We start from the raw sequence: 20098 nt of genomic DNA, 5'->3' as shown, positions 1-20098 counted from the left end.
AGAATGTCACCGATTAGGGATAGATTCACTATTGAAATTTTAAACCATCTATCTCGGATGACATAACTAACTTATGCGTGTTTAATGATGATCAATAGATAATACATTTTATGGCCAATGTTGACGTTTTCAAAGATGCAACAATAGACGACGACGAGCACAAGCGCTCTCTGCAAGCAGGAGCTGATGATATGAAAGGGAACATTATCACAAAAGGTATGGTATCACTGGAAAAGCTATATGACTTGCAAGAGAGGTTCTAAGGGCCAAGGAACAGTAAGACCCATAGTTCCACCATGAGGCACGAACTGATAAACCTGGGAATAGAAAAGGATCCAAAGTTTGTTAATCTTGGTACATGCCGTACCCAGCAAGAATGACAAGCCTTGATTTGCTTGTTCAAACAATACCAAGATGTGTTTGCGTGGATGTATGATGACTTGAAATTTTATGACACACGGATCATCCAATATATCATCCCAATCAAGGAAGGGGTCAAGCCATATCAACAAAATCTAAGAAAAGTACATCCGTCGCTCGAACCCCTCATACAGAAAGAGTTTACTAAATTGTTGGATGCATGGATCATATATAAAGTTCGTCATTCCGCTTGGGTCTCCAACCTTGTACCTGTATGAAAGAAGTCCGGGGAAATCCACTCATGTGTCGATTTCTGAAATGTTAACCATACCTTGGACAAAGACAACTACCCCGTGCCATCTATGGACCATATTTTGAAAACAGTATCTGAGGCACAGATGTTCTCTCTCCTTGATGGTTTTCCAGGATACAATCAGGTTCTCGTAGCAAAACCGGACAGACTCAAAACTATTTTCCGTACCAAGTGGAGTACGTTCGCATATAGAAGAATGCCATTTGGGCTTGTAAATGTAGGCGCAACATTTCAACGCGCTATGGACATTGCCTTTCGCAAACTCATTGGGTAGAGTGTGGTGGTATACCTCGATGATGTGATTGTGTTCTCAAGAAGACGAGAAAACCACATACGCCATCTTAAAAAAATTGTCGAGGCATGCCGAAGATATGGGATTCCCCTTAATCCCAAGAAGAGTGTATTCGTCATGTCAGAGGGGAACCTCCTCGGACACATTGTTGCCAAGAGCGGGATCAAGGTGGATTCGGACCGGGTCCAAGCTATCATGTGGATTCCTCACCCAGTCAACAAGAAAGCTATGCAGTCCTTCTTGGGCAAGATAAACTTCCTCCAGAAATTCATCTCGGATTATGTGCAAATAGTCAAGCCCATGCATGACATGATTAAGAAAGATGTAGTGTACACCTAGGGCAAGAAAGAAAAGCATGCATTTGCCCAGATTAAGCAAGCCATCGCCGAAGTGCTTGCACTTTACAGCCCAGATTTCAAAAAAGATTTCCTGCTATACACCTTTGCTTTTGATAACTCACTAGCTGCAGTACTCACTCAGAAATACGAAGCTAATGATGAACGTCCCATCTCTTTCATGAGTACAAGCATGCAGGGATCAGAGCTTAACTACCCAGCCATTGAAAAATAGGCTTATGCAATTTACAAGGCGGTGAAACACTTCAGGCCCTATTTGCTAAAGAACCACTACATAGTCTTCATTCCCCACCCAACAGTTCGTACATTGTTAGTCCAACAAGAGCTAGGAGAACGACATGTGAACTGGATGACAGGTTTGCAAGAGTATGATCTTGAAATCAAGCCAGGACACACAATCAATGGACATGGACTCTGTAGACTTGTAGTTGAAGTAGTACACACTCCGGAGAACAAAGAAGAGATCGTCGGTTGGGAGTAGGAGATTGAAATGTACGAAATAAGGTGAGCAAACCCCACGGAAAACCGAACCTCTTGGTACGCAAATGTACGCCAGTACCTTGAGAATGGAACCGTACCATCTCACTTTTCTACCAAACAGAAGAGGGCATTGCGCTTGAAAGCCTTAGCATATCAGTCAGTGCACGGAGTGCTTTACAGAAAGCATAGTAATGGAGTTTTGCTCAAGTGCCTGGAGGCACAAGAATCAAAGAAAGTACTTCAAGATCTACATGACGAACCTGTCAGGGGTCACTTTGCGGGAAATACCACGACACACAAGGTTATGCAAGCCAGTTTTTACTGGCCTACATTATTCAAGGATGCACATGCCTATGCCCGCAAGTGCCTGGTCTGTCAGCGATGCGCTGGCAGAGCACGAAGATCAATAGCCCCTCTACACCCTGTTGTAGTGACTGAACCATTCCAACAGTGGGGCCTGGAAATTATTGGGGAAATTTACCCTCATTCGTCAAAGCAACACCGCTATATCCTAACAGAAAATGACTACTTTACATAGTGGACAGAGGCAGTTCCAATCAAACAAGTGAACTACCAAGAGGTCATCAGCTTCCTCTAGCAAAATATCATCTCACGCTTCAGCGTTCCGGTATCACTTGCTTTTGATAATTCAACTTATTTTTCGTCTTTTGAACTCTATGACTTTGCATTATATAATGGTATTGTGTTAAAGCATTCATCGAATTACTATCCGCAAGGAAACGGTCTAGCAAAGTCTACAAATAAGAACCTCATTCGTATAATCAAGAAGACCGTTTTCTCTTAACAACGTAACTGGCCTACCACCCCGACGAATGCACTATGGGCTAACTGTGTAACACCTAAGCCCTCTCTAAACACCTCACCGTACATCTTGGTTTACGATAAAGAAGCCATCCTCCCGCCAAATATCTACTTGCCTGCTCTTCAGCTTTCCTAGGAATCCCAAGGCAAGCCTTGCCAGCTAGTTCGACGTAGGATGGATGCTCTCCATAAGCTCCAGGAAGAAAGGATGAAAGCAAAAGAAAAATTCACACTCCACCAAAACCGTATCAAGAGGTGGTTCAATAAGAAGTATGCAGGGAAAGCTAGTTTCAATGTGGATGACTTAATTTTGAAATGGGATAAACCCCATGAAGACAAAGGCAAACATATGAAGTTCTAGTCCCTGTGGATTGGCCCGTACACAGTTCACGAGAAGCTTGGGCCATACACGTATCATTTCTGATCACTTGATGGGAGGATTGACAACCATCCCGTAAATGACTAAGATCTCAAGCATTATTTCTAATAGGTCGGGCCGTGCCCGTGCCATGTACATAGTATGCCTGTTACTTGTTGTTTTCATTTGGTTTGTTTTGCTTATTATCTTTGTTTTCACTTTGTTTGATTATGCTTACTATTTTTGTTGACGTTCATTTTATATATTACTATTTTTGTTTCCAGAAATAAGTGTTGCCAACTACTACTTTTTGGCTTTTGAATAGAGTATGTCGCTGAAATTTGAAGAGACTTGTGACACTACAACACTTGGACTGTCTTATGTCCATTTTCTCTATGCTTGGTTACAACCTTCATTCGATGAAGTCCTGACAAAAAATATGAGCCGTCTGTAAGGGAAGCTTTGGTCCAACTATGAACTTGTGTCCACACTGGGAAGCCCCATGCCTGTACTCAACTTTCTGTTATGTGTGTTTAAGCTAATCCGACTAGTAGAAACGGAGAAGGGGAAAAATTTAAACGAGCAAACCTATGTCAGAGGTCCTACATTCTTTTCTGCAGGAACAACCTCTTCTGCTCTCAATAAGTTGGGATCCCTCTTCCACCCCAAAAATAAATAAGTGCCTATGCACAGTTCTCTTAAAAAATACAAAGGCAAAAGAAGAGAAAGGCTTCCTGCGCAGAGAGGTGAAGCATGCAACTCCACCCTGGTATTGACTAGGCTCGTTGGTAGTGGAGCAATGTGTGTGTTCCTGCGTGACTCCGTCGGGGTACTATCGAGGACTGCTAGCAGCGGAGCAACATCAGAGATGAAAACTTATGCTCTGAAAATCTTCAACTCGCGAGCTAAACTACCCTTCCTCGATTCAAAACACTAAGATCGAAGTTGAAATTTTTGTGTTTGACTAAGTTGGCAAAGGGTGAACCATGTACATCCATGGGGTAAGTGGGGAAACTAAAGTAACCTACACAACGATTCAATACTCCTCGAAGGACCAAGACCCTGTGCTAGCAATGAACCGAAACAGAGAAGCTGGAGTTCTACCAGTGTGTCGCCGAGTGTTGTAGTGGCTACAACTACCCTCCAAAATTTTGGCCTGCACCAATTTCGAAGCCTCCCTTGGAGAGTTTCACTTAATGACTGCACACACACGGGTTCAATCCGTGAGCTCGCGTGAGTATTTACAATCACCTTGCTTGTTTATTGCACTCAAGTACCTGCATGTTTATGTCTAATTCATGCTTGCAACCGTGTTTTGGTTATGCTCAAAGTCTTTGCTTCGTATGTGTTTGTTGTGTTCGCCATGAAAGCATCTGTCGCACTCACACATGGAGTCACATTCACTGTTGTGCAAGCCTCGTCTCGATCATGAACGATCAACCACGAGTGTCACGCTTGTCGCTTGCACCATTCATCAGTCATGTTGAACATGTGTGTTTGGATGGTTCGGTCGTTTCGTTATAAAGTCATGCGAGTGTGTGTTTGTATGATCACCTATGAATCTTTCGACTGTTCATACACTTAGTAATTTTTGCTGGAGATTTTGATGACCAGACTCCTCACTGACAGCCGGACCATCACCCTTCTTTTGACTCGATAGATTGTCAACCAGAATAGCGCATAAGCACCGAGCTAGTTCTTCCAAGCAACGATGCCCTCAAGCAACTCAAGCAATACTCATGTTGGCCACCCGGATAGTCGACCGACTGTTCATCTCAAAACTTGCGCAGTGCTCAGGAGCAGGCCTCCCGCTGGCCATCAATCAGCACATCTCAGAAATTGCACAGAGATGATCAGAACGTTGGCCTCCCAACCTTAATGCAGTTTTCCCAGCAGTAAACTGCCTGCTCCCTCCAGGAATTACGCAGTTTTTTCTCCCAGTGACTGAGCAGCCAACTCGCAGTTCCCTCTGGGAATTGTGCAGTTTTGGTTATTAGTCTCTCGAGCAGCTCCCCAGAAAAATTGCGCAATCCCTGCCTGCTGACCCTTCATGCAACCTGACCCGCTCCTCTGGAAAATTATGCAAATCTGGCTGTCCAACCCCTATTGACTGTTTGTTTCAAAAATTGCGCAGAGCATGCCTGCCCTACCCTAGTGCAACTCAGACTGTCCCTCCCAAAATTTGCACAATTTTGCCTCCTAGCCGAGCCAGACCTTACAAATAGTCATTGTTGACTTAGATTGTCTGTCTCCATCCCTCAGTGACTCTTGCACAATTTTCATTGGCAATTGCCCAGAGCCATCATCCTGCATCACAGCCCTACTGCCTCTCCCGGTCACCTGCATCCGAATGATCACGTGTCATGGTAGACTATGAGGTTTTGGATTTGATATCGTCTCATCATGAGTGACTGCAAGTATAGGTACACCAACAAACATGTCAAGATGACGAATGGGATGAACAAAGGGAGCACCTGTAGATGGACAGGTTCACCAACGGACGAGCGAATGAAGCATGTGAAGCAGACGAATGCAACGAACATGCACATTCGCGAAAAAGTGAGCATGTCAAGCCTTCCAACATGAAAGTAAGGAACAACATGCGAAAGCTTCACCAAGCGAACCAAGGACCATTGAAGGCTCTGCGCACTTCACCATGCAGAGGTGAAACTATGATACACCATGAACACATCCATCACTCAGCAGCAATCTAGATCGACATACACTCCAGCAGCAACATGAATGTACCAGCATTCTCACGCCAAGTCATGTCGAGTCAAGCCATGAGTCATGTTGCCCACATCTCCGCTATGGGCTTGTTTTCAATCAATGTGATGTAACGTGGAAGTCCAAGAGACCCACTTGTTGAACATAGAGTCATGTAAGTCAGAAATTCATGGAAGTCGAACGGTCATGAGGGTAGTTGAACAGACACAAGGGTTAGTTTCAGCCTTGGCTATAAATACTCCCCTCATTTGTACATGAAGGGACTTTTCACCTTAGCTCCTCCCATATAGCCAAGAGATTCTGCAATCTTTTCTTTGTGGAGTAAGTAGTGGCTCCAACGCCCCACTAACGAGGTTAGTGATGTATGGTGTAGCGATGTGTCTTGGAACTTTCACTTAATTCAAAAGCCTGTTAACAGGCCAACCCGTTTTCACACATGTATTTTATTTGTTGTAAGACTGATCTTTAACACTTGTAATGCATCCCGCTTTAACCTGTGTTCTGAACTGATTCATTTGTTGTAATGCATAATCTATTAATGGAAATGTGTTGTATATGTTGTTAATGTTGTCTCGTCCGTCGACTACTCTACCGGACATCAAACAGACCTTTCACATGAACCTTGTTATAACAACTGTTGCACTCGTTCGGACTGATCCGTGAGTGCTGTACGTGTTACATTACCTTGTATGTTGTGATTGCCGCATCCGAGTGGACTGCTCCATCGAAAGTTGTGTATGTCCTTTTGTGTTGTGTGTTCCTAGCTAAGTTGGGACTCATCCCTTTCAACCTGGAACTCACCTTCACCTTCTTCCCCTCACAGTGAAAGAACCATTGATACAAGTACACTTACACTCACCAGGCACGTGAACCTCACTTCTCGAAGACAAAGCGAACCACTCTCCTGTGATGACAAGCAAGAGTTGAGGCAAATCCTTAAGACAATGGCAACCAAGCCATCATACTGGTTGGAACTCCCACACCAAACAGTGTGAGGTCTAGTTGGAACTTCATACAGAGGTGATACCCTGAATGTTGGTAGGTCCAGCACCATCAGCACAACCTCAGGACTAGCCCTGAGCATCCCCATCTAGGACTGACATTCTGTCAAACACTTGGCATCAATGCAACCTACAGGTCTATGATACAAGAAAGAGCATAAATGACTGAAAAAAACTTATGAAACATAACCAGAAGGACCTTCTCCTTCTCCATTAAACTACTATATCATCAATTAGGTCTTTCATCCATCCATTTAAAAATTACAATTAAATACATGAAATAATGATGACATGAACTAGTCATTTAACCACACTTATAACCAGCATAAAACCATATAAATATCAAATATATGATAGCCATTAAATCCACATATAACTAGTGCAAAAGTAAGAAAAATTATATTTTATTAGTCATAGGCAAATCTGATTAGGTTTGGGACTTCCACGTACCACCCGACCATAGACATGGCTAAACCAAATCTCTCTTTCAACCAATCACCCTCGTGCCATATTCCAAGCATGAATGTGGGATCTCATATAACAACCAATACAAAAATAACCAAGGGAATCCAGAAGTTAAACCACCTCCACCCTCATCAAATCGTGATCACACCAAAACGGGTGCTCTGATCACAACCGAATCGAACTTGGAATGCCATCTAGAATCCATCACTATCCTTGAGGAATTTTATGTCTCCTTGTCTCTCAGGGTTTATCGCAATCCAATCCCAGATCAGTAGGCCCTAAACCGAGACCAGTCTCTCAGGCTTTACCGTAATCCAAACCTGGATCACTAGGCCCTAAACTGAGACTTCTCCTTCAGGATTCCTGCAAAAATCGGTCAAGGGATTCCTAGGCCTTTAGGAATGAACCTTGAGACCACCTCTGCCCCGGATTCTGAAATCCATCCGGCAAACCAAAGATCAAAACCAAAAATAAACATCCCAACACCATGGCATCCAGAAAAAGTCAAGGCTAAGCTGAAAACCACCGTCACAACCTGACAAAACCATGCCACTGATAGCAAGAGAACCATACACCAACATGCAAAGCCATGCATGTCCAAACCAGCTAGGAAATCACACATGCAAAAGGTTACCTGCAAGTATTCTTGTTGAAGCTCCAAACTTTAATTGACAAAAGGTTAGCCACAAGATTGCACACTGATCCTCAAAAGAATTTTTATTAATGAGGCCTCTATTTCTTCATTTTCCATTATTTTCCTTCAATTTCATCCTCACATGAAACCTGTGACCTTTCACCTTAATTTTCTCCTAATTTCCTTTATTTTCATAAATCAATGTGCCAAAAATGCCTTTTTGCCTTTTAATGTCTTTGCCTTAGCCTTTGCCAATTTTCTTTAACCAAACACACACATCCCATGATGCCCACTAGGATATCTTTGCCCAACATTCAACTTGGAATAAGTGTCCCTTAACCGTAACACACACATCCAATGATGCCCACTAGGATATCTTTGCCCAACATTCAACTTGGAATAAGTGTCCCTTAACCGTGGTCTTATTTTACCTTTATTAACTTTTATTACATGAACTTTTCACCAAGGTTGTTATAATGCATCAAGCCACATCCCTCTATATAACATTAGACGCTGTGACATGACTCTGTGCAATATTTTGTACCACTGTCTATTGTCATACCACCCTGTAACATATGGTATCCCACGTGTGCCAAAGTGTCTGCCACTCTGCTAGTGATCCCACCACACACGCGCCATGTTCGCTCATCCATCTTGGTAGACCTGAGCACACCAACTCCACTCCTATTACAGGGGATATCTCTACTGTGCCGATCCTCTATGACCCCTGAGTCCTAAACCTCAATGGGAGAACATCGTCTCCATACAATATCCAGTATGGTGGCATACCCATGCCACCTCCTCTAACTAGCTCTTACCAGATAATGCTAATCATTCTGCGCCCCCATGTGCAACCAACATGCTAAAACAACTAATGGAGTTTGCTCACAAACCACCTTGCCACTGGCGCCTACTGGAACTCCCCTAAGGAATGCATGCACTCGAGCACTAGGTTGACTACCTCATCAATGCCATAGCTGATATCAGATAGGAAGCCCCACCTGGATCCCAATGCCAACTTGGGCCTCTAATACCCTCAATGTTTGAGAGCTCCCACTGAGCTTCACTCTGAACTACGACCATCTCCATGAGTCTAGCCCACTCCACCGGGTACCAACTCAGAATCTCTTGCCATCCAACCCCAAGAGAGGGATCGAATGCACAAACTCCAGCATATAAAACAAACCCTCCATCCTACGAGTGTTGCACCCTGCGCAGCTCATGTCGCCTAAACTTGCCATCTTGGTCAACACATAAAATTTGTCGGGGGTTCTCTCCATCTCTCTCTCTCTGGTGCAAAGGTAGTCTAGCAATATTGCAAGCCCCTGGAGAGAGCTAGTATCTAGAAGTATTGCAACTCTATTGACGACCTATGCATCTATCTGCTCTAAGTCAGTGGTTGGCCCCAAAGAATACTGCTCATCCTCCTCCAACATGGGCTCAACATGTGTCACAAATTGCCCCTCCATGACTAGCTCACGCGCCTCTATGTTCTCTCCATGTTGTTATAGGTGACTGTCATCCCACAATTTTTTCGTAGATTTGGGTGCCTCTGTAACTATCGGCTCCTCATTAAGGGTTGTGATGTCTCTCGACACCTCATCATCCTGTCATGTGCTTCTATCACCTGAAAACTCGGTCACGACCCCAAATACCTCATCAATGGATGTCACCTCCTCAACGGTGTTCATGTTTGTGTCTCCTCGCACCTTGTCAATGGATGGCCCTATGGGTGTATTCTCTACTCTCTCCCCTAAGGTGTCAACTGGTGCTATCAAAGAGGCCTCCAACAATGGTGACTCTTGTGCCACACTAGGTATACCAATGTGCTCCTCATACTCCCGCGTGTCCTCTGCCTCATGCTCAATCTCCTCCTTAGGCCCCTCATATCTAAAGCCAGGTATCCACTAGCAGAAGTTCCTCCTAGTCTCACCCTCTAACTGTTCTTGTCCTGTCTGCTCTTTTGGAGGAGATTTGGTGTCCTGAGTCTGCCAATTTACCCCACATGGTGTAGATGGTTGTAACCCCACGGTCTGTGTACCTCTAGTGTCTCTGTTGTAAGGATGAGGATGGGTTTGGTCTTTCACCCTCCTCAATTGGGCCATCATTGTCCCAATGGATTCCACCCCATAATTTCTTCACATTGAATTTCTCTTGAGCCATGGGTTTGTCTATGGTTTCAGTTGTTATTGTGCATATGTACATGAATCTTCCATGATCTTACTGGTTACCCACAATTGGGTCAAGATGATGCTCTAATACCACTGTAATGTTCCAAAATAGGAAAATAGTGATATGCAAGCAAATAACAATTTTCACCATAGAAATTTCAAAACAATTAGAAAAAGGCCATAACTATCAGAAATATCGAAGCAGCTGAGCCATTTTATTACAAACTGGTGCAAGAGTACAAAATATGGAAGGAATGCACCTAGTATTGCCTCAAAGGCAAGAGGAGCAAAACCTAGGTGAAGCAATGACAACCCGAAGCTATAATCAACTGACCAACTGCTACACTGTGCAATCCCTAGTCATTTTGCATTGTCTGCTGCAAAGATATGGCTAAAAACCCCATCTCCGGTGCTTAGAAAATTCTGCAAATTTATATCTAATCTCCTAAGGCAAAACCCACGAAAAACCATAAATGGTTTGGCTTGATTTTGACCTCCCAACATCAACCCCCAAAAGGCATTCTGTGGTCCCCAACAATTCTACACTGTCTGCTGCAAAGATATGGCTGAAAACCCCACTTTTGGTGCTCATAAAATTGTGAAAAATTATTTCTGAGGTCCTTGTAAAAAACCCAAAAATGGTTTGTCTTGGTTTTGACCTTCCAAAATTGACCCCCAAAAGCCCTAAGCTTTCCAATGGTTGTTGAAGCACACTGTCTGTCAAACCACCAGCAAAATCCTCCCCAGACACTCCTGAAATGTAGCAATCAACTCCACCAATAATTCCATTATTTTTCGAGGAAAGAAATAGCCCCAATGGCTGAAACTCTATCTCCCACGTATGCCCAGTTTCTCTCTTTTGTGCTAGCCACAGAGTCTGCAAAATCACTCCTGAATATTGCTGCCACTTCCAGCCCTCAAACTCATGCAATAACCAAAAAATATATTGAGCCTTCTTCTCCTAATTTCTCTCGATAATAACCCTCTGGAAGAATGCTACAATGGCTACACTGATCCACTATTGTGTCCTCCAGAAATACACACTGCTGGGTGAACTGAATACAAATGTTGGAAATCTCTCCACAAATCTCCTTCAGATGATAATGGATGAACCTCTCTAGGGTGGCACTTGAAGTCCCCAGAAGAAAGGGTGAGTTATCCGCTTGGAAAACTCTTGCTAAACAACAAGTGACCTGACTAAACAACTCAAGCAACATAATCAAATTCGATAATCCAAGAATGCCAAATGAAGTGTGTTGCCTTACTTTTATAACTTTCATGGAGCCTTTCTTCCTGCCTTTTATTCCCTCTCATGCGTTTCGAATCATTGGCTTAGGGAGTGCATATTTCTTATGTGGGTGGTCCCCACATATCATTAACAAAACAAAATAAAATAAAATTAACTTGCCTCTAGCTCCTAAGTCTTTCATCAAAAATCAAATGGACCCCGTCTCAAACAAAATTGGCCGCCAAAATGTAGACATAAATCATGTTCCAAAATAATTTAGGAAAGGACATTATAGATCCCTATTTCCTAGGGATGCTTTTTTCCCTTTAATTGTCTATCTTTTTCGAGGGGAAACTTGCATTGCACACTGCTGGGAAAGACTGCACAATTCTAGGGAACTAGGCAACTTTCCGGCTCAATGTGCACTGCGCAGTTTCTAAGCTTAGTGAGGGCTGCATAGTTTTTGAGTTTATTGTTGGGCTACCTTCCATGACTGCGTAGTTTTTGAGCTCAAGCTTGACTGCCAGTATGAACTACACAATTCTAATCATCAAGGCTGACTGCCTTCAAGGATTGCACAGTTTTTGGAGGCAAGCCTAGAACTGTTGTGTGACCAAGTTGGGAGATCAACTTGTGACTTAGAAGAATCTGCTAAGTTAGCAAACACAAGTGAAAATGAAAAGATAAGTCTCAGTCGAAGCACAAATACTTGGATCAATGTTAGATGAGTTGCTATGGTTAAGAAGGAAGGCTCCAAAATCAAAGCAAGGCAAAATTTTGGAGGGTGGTTGTAGTTGTTACAAGATTGGTGACACACTAGTAAAACTCCAACTCTCTGTATGGACCTTGCCTCATGCAAAGCGAGTCTAACTCTTCTATAGGTATTATTCGGTTCTTTGATTATCATAACTTCTTCACATAGCTTGAGTTAAAGATGTAAAGACTACCATTCTCTTCATTGGCAACACACAAACCAAGCCAAGTCAATTTGAGTTGTTTCGATTGGGGATTAGGAGTATATATATGCACAAGTAAAAGAGATTGTCTGAGTTTTTAGTTTCAATTCTGGTGTTGCTCCACTACCAGCAGGCCTAGACATTACCCCGACGAAGTCACTTCAGGAACACAAGCATTGCTCCATTGCCAATGAGTCTGGACAATACCCCAGCGTAGTTACTTGCTTCACCTCTTTGTGCAAGAAGCCTTTATCTTCTTACGCCCTTTATTTCATTTTTTCATTTTCATTTGTTCAATGAACTGTGCATAGGAAATTATTTATTTCATGGGGCGGAAGAGGGATCTCGACTTATTGAGAGTAGAAGAGATTGTTCCTTCAGAGAAGGTTATTTATATATATACCTCTAACATACTTGTTAAGGTTTTCCCCCTCCCCTTACTCTACTTGACTTAGTTAACAAGGGTTAACTGAAAATAGAAAACCAATCAGAGTGGGCAATACTAGTTAAAAGTGAAAGCATCATGATTTCACCATGACTCTCTTCGAAAGGAACGTATTTTCCGTCAGGGTATCATCAACTAAAGGAAATGCAAGCTTCTCATAAAGAGAGGGAATATGCATATAACCAAGTGTTGATAGCAGTACAAATTCCTCTTGAACTTCACCCTGTTGGTCTAAGAAGCCAAACACAGTTTCATGTGAAAACTAACTTACAATTGCAAAAGCAAACAAACAAAGGAAAGAAGCGAGATAAAGCAAAACAAATTAAAGAAAATCAAGGAAACAAACAAGAAAAAGAAACAACTACTCCTACTCCTAACCTAAGCAGAACATGGGCCAACTTATGTAAAGTGATACTTCCAATGCAGCCATCAGTGCATTGGCTAGCCCACGTAGGCGAGAGCATGCCTGTCAAGAAAGATATACAAGCATACCAACAACCAAGAAAGATAATTCAATACAAACCAAAACGTTCGAAGTTTGAATGCACCCTCTGAAAAGTAAAAATGGAAAGCGCATGAAAGGGACCCTACGGATGTACCATGGTGTTCAAATACATTGCGAGCTGAAGATGAGCAAGCACACACTTTCGAACTACGAAGGCGAGCGAACATGAAGAAATAAGAAAAATTTCGTTTTGCAATAGTACTCGCCGCGCACGACTCCTCCAATGACTAAGCGATAGGATCTTGTAATACAAATGGAGAGTTCCAACAATTGTAAGACATATTGATTTTCAATATGTGCGATAGAGTGATGAGGAGCCTCCGAAGATTCAACATTATTCTGATCGAAAGAGGAACTGACCTTAAGACTATGGGAACTTGACATAACCATCAATTCAGGCTGAAGTGCATCAACAACTTGGGGAAGTTCCAACTCAACAGTAGGTAGATTGCCACAAATCGGTCACTGTGAAAGATTAACAGTGGCAAAATCAGAATCATGATTGAATGAATCAATAAAGAGGTCGCTACAACCACGATCAGAAAGTTCAAGATCACAAACAGAGGCATCCTCATGATCTGATGAATCACAAAGAGGGGAAGATGAAAAACGATAAATTTCACCCTCTAAGTTTTCATAAATATGAGATGAGGGATTATGAAGATCAAGAATAGAAGACTCATCCTCTCCACATCTAGATGAAGAATTGACATCCCACGTGTTCTGTGAATGATCAAAAGTAGTAACATCATTAGGAACTAATTTTTCACAAGATTCAACAGAAATAACATAATCGTGGGAAATGTTAGAATGATGAAGGAGAGGTGCGAAAGGAAGAGAATCATCCTTTGTCGCAGATTCTTGTTCAACTATGGGCTCCCCCGCATAATCATCGTGAATGATATCATAAGTTGGCTTCTCGAAACCAACTCCATCCAACTCTTGATCCTCGTGAACATCACAAGAGAGATTTTAAACAGGTGAACACAACACATCACAATCCAGAGGATCAGAAAGACCAAAGGATGGAGGATAAGGAGATAAAACTTCATCACAATCATCAGATTGATAGTCCAAACTTGCACTGAAATTTTGAGTCTGTGAGGTGGGAAAAGATGGTGGTAGATCAACAGGGGAATTCTCAACTTCTCCCACTGGGACTTGCAGAGCTAGAGTTGTTTGATGAGAAGGGGATGGAGGGTCACTTGGAACAACAACCTTGTCCATCTCATATTTAGAAGCTCTAACACCGAGGTATGTTGGGAGAGGTTCGAAAGATTCTAACTCGTGTAAGTTTGCATAAATATGAACAAGATATTGAAATCTTCCAGCCAAGAACTCCCAATCAACTTCATCTGCCAGGTAATCAAAACACAAATGCATAAAATGAATGTGAAAATGATGCAATGATTCATCAAGTGATTTCCGCAATTCTAAAATTTTCTTGCCTAGATGTTTACAATCAAACATGTCAAAAGCGCGAGACAGTTCTATGACAAGATGCTTAAAAGAGTGCATGGAGGCGTCAGTCAATGTGTTACACCATTGCCTTACGCGTCCTTCAAATGCGAGAATAAAAAATCGAGAGCCAACATCCTTAAGGGAGATGTTATGCCTAGTGCAAAATTGGAGAAAACGATAAATATGCTCAAGCAAGGTTGTTCCACCCTCGCCATCAAATTTAAGATATGACAAGTCATCAATAATATTCACCGACACTTGTAATTTTATGTCTCTAAGAAAACATGTTGGGAGTATGATTCGGGAAGAAGTCATAAATGAGTGCAGAAATTCAAAACAGACTTCAAGGGCTCAACTTGTCATCTGGACCTCCTTCTAGCGCCAAAAATGTTGACGGTGTTGGACCCGCCAACATTAAGGGGATCTCCCTGATATGAAGTCCCAACTAGACCTCACATTGTTTGGAGTAGGAACCCCAACAGTGGATGGTAATGTTAGGCCTTGACCGCGGAAACACACAAAGGAAAGTATGATAACTTTGGGTAAGAGCAAGTGTGTGACGCTGCCGAGAGCCATGTGCGATGCATGAAGGTTCCAACACACGAAGGGAAAAGGAAGTGTGCCCCTTGGAAGCCTGTAATAGTACACAACTTGAAAGGAACACACGAGCGAAATGACATCACAAGCTAAGATGCAGAATAGTCCACAAGTTAAAGTGATGAGTTAATCCAACAACACACATTCAACAAGATTTGTACAAATGCAAACAAAATAGTTCATAAGCATATGCGTAAGTTAAATAACATACATTGCCAATACAACAAGAATAGTCCTACTATATTAACAACATATGCATGAAAGTGTGTTGGCTTTAATTTTATTATTATAAGTGAAAGTTCCATCCATACATACACCATTAACGACCACTAGCCCCAATAGTGGAACATTACAGTCAAGAACACTTGCTCCTCCAAAGAAGTATACTTTCTCTACGCTATGGAGAAGCCAAGGCTCTTCACAATACTCCCAAGCTCTTTCTAAGCCTAATCCTAGCCAAAAGCTTGGCTCCCAAAAGCCTGTTACATGAGTTATGAGGTTCTATTTATAACAAGAGGGGGTGACTCTTCAATTCCCCTTTATGACGTTTGGACTACCATCATGAATCTTCAATTTCTTCACAAAATAACACATTACATTACATAATGACTTTTCATATTCTAATATTGGCACTTGGAATTTCACTTACAACATAATTACAAATAATATTGCATTTTACACTCATACCCATATAGGACAAAATAGGGTAGAGACAACTTGGCAACCTAACAAGAAAAGACACTATGATGCTTGAGTTTGGGAACACTCTAGCTCGACAACCTCCACTTGATGCTTCTCAGTCACGTATCGATGCCAAGCTTGGTACTGTGCGATGACATCCCTAAACTGCATGATGGTGTCGGGTTGGAAGTGGAATTTAGCCTCCATAACAATCAGGTATAATGATTTGGAACCAGTCTTAACTTCTCTCTCGAGTAGGAGCAACATGGTTCTGATCTAGATGGGACCACCGATGTAGTTCTACATGTTTTGTCTGTTCGACTCTAAGTCCTCCTTGGTGGCAACCTGTCTCAGCTACTCCAATTACTCTTCAATCTCCTGCCTGGCTTGGTGTTTGCATTTAGCTTCGATGAGTGAGCTGACTAATGAGATCTTGTGGGTTCTCACCATGAAGTCTAATACTGTTGTACAACCATACATGGGGCTTGAATGTTTCCAACGAACGAGGTGAGTTGCTTGTTGTTTTGAATCAACATTTGAATTCCCGCTTTCTCCAACTCTGCCTGCGGCTTCATCTTCTTTACCAAAGTAAGTGGTGCCCCTTTGTCTCACCTTGTCCATTCTTGCATGGTGGTGATGGTAGTTTGCACATAAGAGTCCTGACAAATTCCTTGCTATGCTTGCGCATGCTATGCAAGTGGACAATTGCCTTATTTAGGGTCATGAGCTCCTCATAGAGGTCCCACATGGTCTCTTTAAGTGTTGACACCTCACCAAGTATCACTGCTCTCATTTCCCCCAAACAAACTTGTGCGAGAGCTGCATTTTGCGCTGCTTCGCGAAGCTGTTCTATCCCTTGTCAGACAACCTATAGATTTTGTATCAATTGCTTACTCAGTTGTCAAATACTGAGTGTTTGATCTTGTCATACCTGTGAAGGCCAAGTTGGCTTCAATAATGGCATTTGGATTCCTACTGGTGTCCACCACTATCACCCTTTCTCTAATGAATGCAGGTGATGCATGATCATTTCTTGGGGCTAACTCTATGGCTGGAGGTGGTAGAGGCTGAACGATGACCTGCGAGGCATTCAACATCATATCAATATCTTCATCCTGCGATTCCGGTCCAAACTACATGTCCGCACCTTTAATCAAATCTTCAATCGGTTGAGCAAGGTCTCGGTCCTGCATCTGTTCACTCCTTCCCTCTGCTACTGGCTGATTTTTCCCTTGAATCGATGTTGTTTCTTTTGTCATTGTGCCTTGCCTTTCTTCTTCTTCCTGCTTCTGATTCTCTTCATGTTCTTTCCTCTTTAGCTCTCGTTCTTCCTTCAGTTCTTATTCTGCTTGCTTCGCTCCCAGCTCTGCTACTTTCAAGCTTTGTTTTTCTCTCTTCCCCCGCTCTACTCTCTGTATCCTCTGCTTCCTTTTGCTTCTGCTGCCAAAGCTGCTTACATGAAGATTGAATCCAATTTCACTCTGTAGCTTTTTTCTCCCTCTATTATGTCAATAACGTTTTCTTTCCCTGATCTTGTACTGGATTGTTGCCTTTTGCTACTGCTGCTAGACTTGCTGCCATGTTAGTGCTGACTCCTTTTCTATGAACAATTGAGTGTCCGCATATATTGGAAAGTTAACTGGCGCTTGCTCAATTGCTTCCCCAATACTGCTTTCAATGGTCTCTCTTGAGGCAGCTCTCTTTGGTGCCATGGTAACAGTGATTGTTGGAGAGAAGTGCTTCACGAGTGTGGTACTTGTGGGATAGAAAGGACACTCGTGGCAAGCATACATTAGGTCTTGCAAATATAACTTCACAGTATGATCAAGTAGTAATCCGGGCATCTGATGAGAGGGATTGCACAATTTTCACCTACAAGAGGGACTGACAGGCTGTGGGAACTGCACATTACACAACCCCAACAATCAAGGGTACAACCTAAGGCTTGAGACTACGCAATGCGCAGTTAAGCCTAGGTAGAGCCTGGGAGAGATTGCGCATTGCGTAGTCTCAGTGGCCAAGGTTGACAGGTTGAGCCCTAGAACTGTGCAATGCGCAGTTGGGGCCAACTTTTATTATGCATTATGCAGTTCCAAAGGCTAAGCTTTGAGCTTGAGCCTTAAGATTGCGCAGTGCCCAGTTGGGCAAGGCAAAATCCGGTCAAGGGAAGGGTAGATCTGCCTGATGGATGCATGAAAAATGAGCAGAACTTAGTGATAATGCGAGCTTGAGTGCATATCTAACTAAGTGAGGATAAATCGATGAAAAACAAGTGCAAAAACTCAACAAACAAAAAGAAACTCAAGTATGTGAGGAGAGTCGTCGAGACGACGACCGTTGGTGCAAAAACAAGAAAATCAATGCGACACTTGTGAAAGGCAAACGACAGACTGAAACAACACTTCTACAAGCTAAAGCAAGTTAAAACGCCAGTAACCAAGAAGAGAAACAACACTCACACAAGCCAAACGACAAAAAGCGACAGAAAAGCGACAAAAAGTGATAAAAGCAAAACTCACCCAAAAAAGCGACGATAATGCTCTGAAGGTTCCTTGATCTCCTCGGGAATGCTAGAGCTTGATGATCGAATGTACAAATGAGCTCTAGAGGCATCCATTACATAGAATTGAGCAAATTGGAATTTATGACGTACATGCCTAAAGTCAAGGAAAATTTTACACTTGGCAGAAGTTTCTAAAAATAGCGAAAGAGCCCCAAGGATACCAAAAATAGATTCCTATTTCATAGGGATGATTTTTGCCCTTTAGTTTTCTTTCTTTTCCCCGCGGGGGGGGGGGGGGGGGGACTTGCCATGCACACTGCCGGGAAAGACTTCGCAGTTCTAGGGAACTAGGCAACTTTCCAGCTCAGTGTGCATTGCGTAATTTCTGAACTTAGTGAGGGTTGCATAGTTTCTAAGCTGCACAATTTCTGAGCTCAAGGCTGAATGCTAGTCTAAACTACGCAATTCCAATAATCAAGGTTGACTACTAATCTTAACTATGCAATTCCAATCATCAAGGCTGACCGCCTTCAAGGATTGCATAGTTTTTTTAGGCAAGCCTAGAACTGATGTGTGACTAAGTTGGGAGACCAACTTGCAACTTAGAAAAATTAGCTAAGTTAGCAAACACAAGTGAAAATGAAAAGATAAGTCTTAGTGAAAGCACGAATACCTGGATCAGTGCTAGATGAGTTGCTATGGTTAAAAAGGAAGGTTCCAAAATCAACGCATAGGCAAAATTTTGGAGGGTGGTTGTAGCTGCTACAACAGGGGGCTAAGTGTGTTACATTTCAAGTTTTCCTATATCTCTCACTTCTTAAGGGACAATTTTGTACACAAGTACTTAATATGGCTCATATTTTTCTAGGACCTATCTCTTTATTTCTATTGTGATATACTTACCTACATTGCACTTATGGGGAGGGTGGTGGTGCATATGTGCATGCAATTGCTTTAGTGTTGTTTTTGTGTGGCATGTGTTGTTTGATTTAACATTTACATGTATAGAGGCAATTAAACTTTTTATTTTTTCTTATTGCTTCCTTCTTTTAAGGAGAGACCCATGTCATGCATTTGCATGTCTTTCTTTCCTTAATCTCTCTAGTATGCACTTGTATATTTATTGCTCAGACTAATGTTATTTGGTGAATGTGCATAATGATACTCTTTTACAAAATATGGTTATAATGATATGATCTTTGTTCTTTTCTTTAGAATCTTATCTTGGGTGGTTACATATACACTGCATCTAAAACCCATAGTGAAAGTCAATAATGTTTATGCAATTAGGTTACTTTGTTAAATCTCACAAAAAGATTTTATGATTTTTGCCACGTCACCATAAACTTTCCCAGACTTATGAAGAAAAATAATGTAAGTTGTTTATGGAACTTATACATAATTTTTTATGAGAAGACTTACATGCATTATGCTAAATTGTGAAAATTTACATCTTCAAATAATAAGCAACAATAATTTTTGCTTTAGTTCATCAAAACTAATCTCAATGATTTTTTCTTTAGTTCATCGAAACTAATATCATGCTTATGCATCCCTCTCAACTTCTTTTCAAATTTGAATATAATGCTTGAAGTCTTAGTTGTCTTGGTCATTTCAAAAACCAAGTGCTTCCAAACTCTACGTTGAATGCAAAGGAATCAACCAATGTCTCAAATAAAGAATTGAAACAAGAAGTTACATGTTTACCAGTAAACACTTACATATAGTTGTAAATAAAAAGCA

The sequence above is a fragment of the Pinus tabuliformis genome, chromosome J (assembly GCF_031772625.1).
Source record: "Pinus tabuliformis cultivar Carrire ecotype Pingquan chromosome J, CPIR1, whole genome shotgun sequence".
In the NCBI taxonomy this organism is placed as follows: domain Eukaryota; kingdom Viridiplantae; phylum Streptophyta; class Pinopsida; order Pinales; family Pinaceae; genus Pinus; species Pinus tabuliformis.
This window is presented reverse-complemented; position numbering follows the sequence as displayed.